This window comes from Myodes glareolus, chromosome 4 (genome assembly GCF_982192425.1).
Source record: "Myodes glareolus chromosome 4, mMyoGla1.1, whole genome shotgun sequence".
NCBI classification, from domain to species: Eukaryota; Metazoa; Chordata; class Mammalia; order Rodentia; family Cricetidae; genus Myodes; species Myodes glareolus.
In genome coordinates this window covers 105,488,707-105,494,724 of record NC_142029.1, presented here as the reverse complement: position 1 = coordinate 105,494,724, position 6,018 = coordinate 105,488,707, and positions in this window count along the sequence as shown.

Genomic DNA, 6,018 nt, shown 5'->3' with positions numbered 1-6,018 from the left:
ACTGGGAATTGAACTCAATCTCAGGAAGAGCAGCCAGTGCTCTTAGCCATTGAGTCATCTCTCCAGTCCCAAGAGACGTTCTTTTAGTATCTCAATTTAAATATGGTAACCACTGATAGTCTCTTAATTGATGTTATATCACATAATAAAGAAAAATCAAAGAGAACACAAATGCATTCTTAAGAAAATACAACAGAAACACTCATGTCAATTATTCTCATTTCTGCAACTGACCACGTGGTCTTAGCAGAACTTAAAGTTGTGGGAACAGGAAGCAAAATTTTTCTAGTGAGTCACTAGGGGTGATAGTGAGTAGAACTATTCCCTTCCCCATCCCTTTATTCCTGGAGCCATGGATCCTGGCTATGAGCGACACCATATTATATATCGGATGCTGATTCAAAACATTTATCACCTTCTGGAGAACCCTGCCCAAGCCCCCCAAGCTGCAGTCAATTAATTGGTGTTGTAACTATGTCACCACCACCTAGCTTTGGAATAGCCTTTTGAAGACATTTGTGTAGGGGGGACTAAAGAAAAGTTTAGAGCTGGGTATGGTGGCACATGCCTTTAATACCAGCAATTGAGAGGCAGAGACAGACGGATCTCTGTTGAGTTTGAGGTTAGCCTAGTCTACAAGAGCTAGTTCCAGGACAGGCTCCAAAGCTACAGAAAAACCCTGTCTCGAAAAACAAAAAAACAAAACAAAACAAAAGAGGGAAGAAAGCTATTTCTATGAGGCCAGCTGTCTCAGGATGGTGGAGGACATGGTAAGATCAGTGGATTCCATGATTGTGGGCCCACTGTTGCATTTTTGTAGATACGGCATTCTGTAAGTTCACAGATGGTGGTTTTGGGAGAAGCATTACATGCAGGAAAGGCAAACCCATAACGAGAATAACAGTCTACTCCAGTAAGGATAAAGTGTGTCCTCCCCATAGAGAAAGTGGTCTAATGTAGTCAGCCTGCCACCAGATGACTGGCTGGTCACCCCAGGGAATCTTGCCATACCTGCGGCTCAGGGCTAGTCTCTGCTGTTGGCAGAGGTGGCACTCAGCAACAGCTGTAGCCAAGTCAGCCCGGGTGAGTGAAGTCCATGTTGTTGAGCCCATGCATAAGCCCCATCTCTGCCACCATGGGTCCACTGGGCAGTGACAGGAATGGCTGGGCAAAGAGGATGACTGTCCACAGAATGGGTCATCCTACTGTAAAACTTTAAGAAAATTCTGAAGCCATTTATGACAGTTCTGAGCCCTCTCAGTCTCAGCAGTAATGCTCCCTGCTTCCCCCCTGGGAACCAAGGACCTAACAATTGCCCACACACGTAATGAAATGTTGGGAACTTTCCATCATCTCCCTGAGTCCTTGTGAATGTTCTCCAAATAGAACTCAGTTATTGAGTAGGGGCAAGATAACCCTTAGGTGTTGACTCAGTGACTGAGGCTTTGACTTAGGCCCTGGAAAAGGGGCAAAGTGACCCTCAGATGTTTTCCCTTACCTCATCTGATCTGGTTACTGCTCTCCAGCCAATTATTGATAGTAGCCCTTTTGAATAAGTCAATCATAATAGTCAAAGAACAACCCCCACACACCCCCCCCTTTGCTTCTGTGACTTTTCCTTTAAAAGTAGCCTGTAGCAGCTACTCAGGGTCTTTCTAGTCTCCCTAATGCTGGAAGACCCTGTCATGACAGAATTAAAATCCTCGTGCTTTTACATCAGCTGTGGTGGCGAGAGACAGTCTCTGGGGGGTCAATGCCTCCTCGGTGATTGGACTCTAGGGTCCAACACTACCTACTTGATGACTGAATGCTTCCTCAGCTGGTCATGTTTTGACGAGCATTTACATGGGACACAAGTACCTTCACATCCTTCAACAATTTTTGGAGAGATTTACTCACATACTTCTTCCCCAGATGTCTTTCTTACCAATTCTCCAATCCTGTTTTTGCCAAATTCCTGACCATCCAGAAAATCCACTGGCTACAGCCCATCGATCAGTAAACAATTGCACATCTGATCATTCTTCCTTCCAAACAAAATGTATGACCATGTGTACTGCCCAGAGTTCTGCCAACTGGGAATGTTTCCCTTTCCTGCTATCTCTCAGGGTTTTCCCAGAATGAGGATATAATGCTGCAGCTGTGTACTTCTGGGTGGTGCCTGAATGACACACTGAACCATCAGTAATGAAGGCCCTGGTTTTCTCTCCCTCAGCCAACCAATCATAGGGAACAGCCCATGAGGCTACCGGCACATACTTGGTAGCAGACAGCATTGTAATGGGAATAGAAACGATAGACATTTAGGCAGCTTCTTCATGTAACTTGCTTGTGCCTTCAGGACCTGCTCAGGTACAATCATGTATATACATACCACTTCCATTTGATGATAGATTGTTGCTGCTGTACATGTCCTACTTCATGACTTGATGGGTCAGTTAACACCCATCTCATAACAGGCTGCTCAGGTTCCATGGTATCTTAGTGGCCCATTGCCAAATGTTCAGTTTTCACTAAGGCTCAATAACAACTGTCTCTCAAAGGGAAAACAGTTGTTTGCATATGATGGTAGAGCCCTGTTCCATAATCCTAAAGGTCACCTAAGGGACCTGCCACTATGTGCCACTAACACCTCATGTACCATTGGGTCTGATGGATCATACGGTCCAAGTGGGAGAGCAGCCTGCACAGCAGCCTGGACCTGTTGAAGAGCCTTCTCTTGTTGCAGGTCCCACATAAAGCTAGCAGTTTCTGAGTCATTTGGTACATGGGCCAGAGTAACACACCCAAATGAGGAATGTGCTGTTTCCAGAATCCAAATAGGCCCACTAAATGTGTTTCTTTCTTGGTGGTGGGAGGACCCAAGTGCAATAACTTATCCTTCACCTTAGAAGAACTATCTCTTCATGCCCCACAGCATTGGACTCCTAGGAATTTCACTGGGGTAGAAGGCCCTTGAATTTTGGTTGGATTTATCTCCCATTCTCCCATATGCATATTGAACCAATGAGTTCAAAGTGGTTGCTACCTCTTGTTCACTTGGTCTAATCAACATAATGTCATCAATATAGTGTGTCAATGTAATATTTTGTGAAAGAGACAGATGAACGACATCTCTTCTAAGTTATGGCACAGGGCTGGAGAGTTAATATATCCTTGAGATAAAACTGTAAATTTATACTGTGATGGTTTGAAAGAAAATGGCCCCCAAAGGGAGTGGCACTATTAGGAAATGTGGCCTTGTTGGAGGAAGTGTGTCACTATGGGGACAGGCTTTGAGGTCTCCTTTTTTCAAGTTTCCCTCAGTGTGACAGTCAGTCAACTTCCTGTTGCCTTGCAAGATATAATACTCTCAGCTCCAGCACCACATCTGCCCATACCCTGCCATGCTCCCTGTTATGATGATAATGGACTGAACTTCTAAAATTGTAAGTGAGCCACCCTAATTAAATGTTTTCTTTCTAAGAGTCACTGTGGTCACAGTGTCTCTTCACAGCAATAGAAAACCCTAAGACGTATACTGCTGCCCTTGCCAACTGAAAGCAAGTTGCTGCTGGTGATCTTTATGAACAGGGACCGAGAAAAAGACCTGCTAAACAAAGAGCTGCACATCATGTACTATGAGATGTACAATCTGCTCAAATAAGGACACCATATCTGGTACAGCAGCTCAACCAGAGTCACTACCTGATTGAATCTTCAATAGTCAACTGTCAGTCTCCATGATCCATCTGTCTTCTGCGTTGGCCAGTGAGAGACATTATTTTGTCTGTGCTGATTATTATGAAAACTACAATCACCTTGCCTTTGGTAATTCAGTGCTGCCCCCTGCCCCCTGATAACTTGGGACCCAATTAAACCCATCACATTAACTTCATCCAGCTGGGCAGCAGCATACCCAACCCTAAGGTGTGGTACAAGAGGAAGGGCAACCACAAAGCTCTTCAAATGCCCTGGCGCCCCCTTTCCATTTTATGTCCTGTGGGATTAGTGAAGGCCATGTCTTCTGGGCCTTCCCATTGTGGAGGATTAGGTTTTACACAGCAAATCCACTCGAGCATTGCAATTGTCCTCAGCCTAAAATCCCTTCATCAATACTAAGCCCAGGGATATTAGGCATCTCCAACCCCTTTGCAATAGGCCAGCTTTTGACAAATACTTCAGTCAACCATTCAGACAAACTTTTGGTGCCTTTTTAAACTGTAAGCGTTCATATTCAACCTACAATCTAGCTGGGCGGTGGTGGCATGTGCTTTTAATCCCGGCAGCAGAGGCAGGCAGAGTTCAAGGTCAGCCTAGTCTACACAGACAATTTCAGAAAAATCAGGACTACTGCATAGTGAGACCCTGTCTTGAAAAACAAACAAACAAAGAACTCCACTATATATACATACATATACTTAGAATCTCCATTCAGAGAGTTCATATCAATATACTCAGCCTGGTTCAGTTTTATGTTTCTTCCACCATTACCTCACACCCTTAAAATCCATTCCTACACATATTTGTTTCTCAGATTTCTGCTTGAATGAATTAGCAAACGCACAAGCTCTTTAGTAGTGTAGGAGTGAGTGTGCTCTCGGAGTACACTCTCTACCTCCTCTCTAGGAGCCTGCTTGGCCTACGTCTGGTTATAATCTGGAGGCAACTATAGGTGGACCTTGAGGGACATCAGTATCATCTTGCCTGGCATTCCCTTCAGAGGAAGTCATTGCTGGTTTAGCAGACAATAAAGAATTGATTTCCTCAGTCAAAGGTGAAAAAGCAATATTTCAAGGGGTGGAGCTGAGGGCAGAGTGACTACTTCGGCTGAGAAAAATCCTTGAGAATCTGAGGGTTCAAAGCTCTCACCTTCATCCCAAGTTGCAGGATCCCATTCCTTCCCAGTTAATGCCCTTGCTCTAACTGCTGGTACCCTCCTAGGCTGGGACTTTAATTTTTGCTATAATTCAGCCAACCTTATGAGGGCTTCAGTCTGATTTTCCACAACTTGAACTCTGTGGCTGCTAGAAAGAAGATTCTTTTCTAGGGCACACTTAGAACCCTTGACACTCTTTATGTAAATATGAAGCACGTCAATTTTATCACTAAATTCATTGTTGTCCTTCACCATATTCTGATATGCTGGAAGTTGGTTAATTCTATCATGGAGCTCATCCCTACCCTTTGTTAATTTATTCAGAGATGCTAAGACCCATTGACCAGCATCATTTTCCTTGTTTTTCCTCAAACTGTCAAAAGTTTCATAGAAGGGGTCACCAAATTCATTGTTGCACACAAATGGCAAATCAAGATAACCAAATGCACTTCTCTCCTTACGTTTGTAATATAGTCCACACCATGGGCTTTCAGTGCTCTCCCAGCTCCCAGGGAAGGCTTCAGTAACTGTAACCACAGGTGTTGACAAATTGAAAGCCTCTTCCAGATACTTAAGATTCATCCTTACACTTCTGTTGCTCTAGACCCAATTCTGGTACCAAAACCTGCATTACTCAGGCTTATCTAGAGTAACAGGACTTACAGAACGAATCTTTATACATATATATATATATATATATATATATATATATATATATATATATATATATATATATAAAGGATTTATTAGAATGACTTACAGGATGCAGTCCAGCTAATCCAACAATGGCTAGCTGTGAATGGAAAATCCAAGAATCTAGTAATTGCTCAGTCCCGTAAGGCTGGGTGTCTCAGCAGGCCTTCAGTAGATGCTGGAATCCTGAGAAAGTAGGCTCTAACCCTACCCAGGCCACGCAGGCAAAGAGCAAAGCTTCCTTCTTCCATGTCCCTAGTTACTCTCCAGCAGGCGTGTCTTTGCCCAGGTCAAAAGATCTGGATTTAAGGTGGATCTTCTTACCTCAAAAACCTGGGTTAAAAATGTATCTTCCTGCTTCAAATTAAGCAGAAACCCCTCCCAGATAGGCCTCTATTTCAGGATTTTAGTTACTGCTATATTCCCTGGGACATAGGTCTCCTAAAAGAACTCTTTGGAGTGTTACT